Source organism: Oratosquilla oratoria, chromosome 43 (genome assembly GCF_046742065.1).
Source record: "Oratosquilla oratoria isolate Oo_2021 chromosome 43, ASM4674206v1, whole genome shotgun sequence".
Lineage (NCBI taxonomy): Eukaryota > Metazoa > Arthropoda > Malacostraca > Stomatopoda > Squillidae > Oratosquilla > Oratosquilla oratoria.
In genome coordinates, this window is record NC_134819.1 from 22043581 (window position 1) to 22043982 (window position 402).

The window sequence follows — 402 nt, forward strand, 5'->3', positions numbered from 1 at the left end:
TACGTATATGAAATTAAATAAAAAATAAAAAGTGCATTAGCTTATCTCACTTGTTCTCGCGGAACCCTTAGGGACCTTTTGCGGAACCTTAGGGTTCCAGGGAACCCTAAGGTTAAGAAACGCATCTGTAGTCCACCAGTTCTCCAACAGTGATACGCATAACCCAAGGATTTATATTCCAGGGGTTAAACCAATAGCTCTCTTTTCGTAAACAATCACTTAATACTTTAAAACCATAATTCTTATCCCATTCTTCAACCGATCCTAATCTCTCTGGGGCCCCGGTTCTTCCAGCCACCAACCTTCATGCAACTCTTTTTCCAAAGCAAGAACCATGCATATGGCTACCTCATCTTGAGACTCCCCTCTTCAAAGCTTCTGTTCTGGTTAACCTCAAACTAT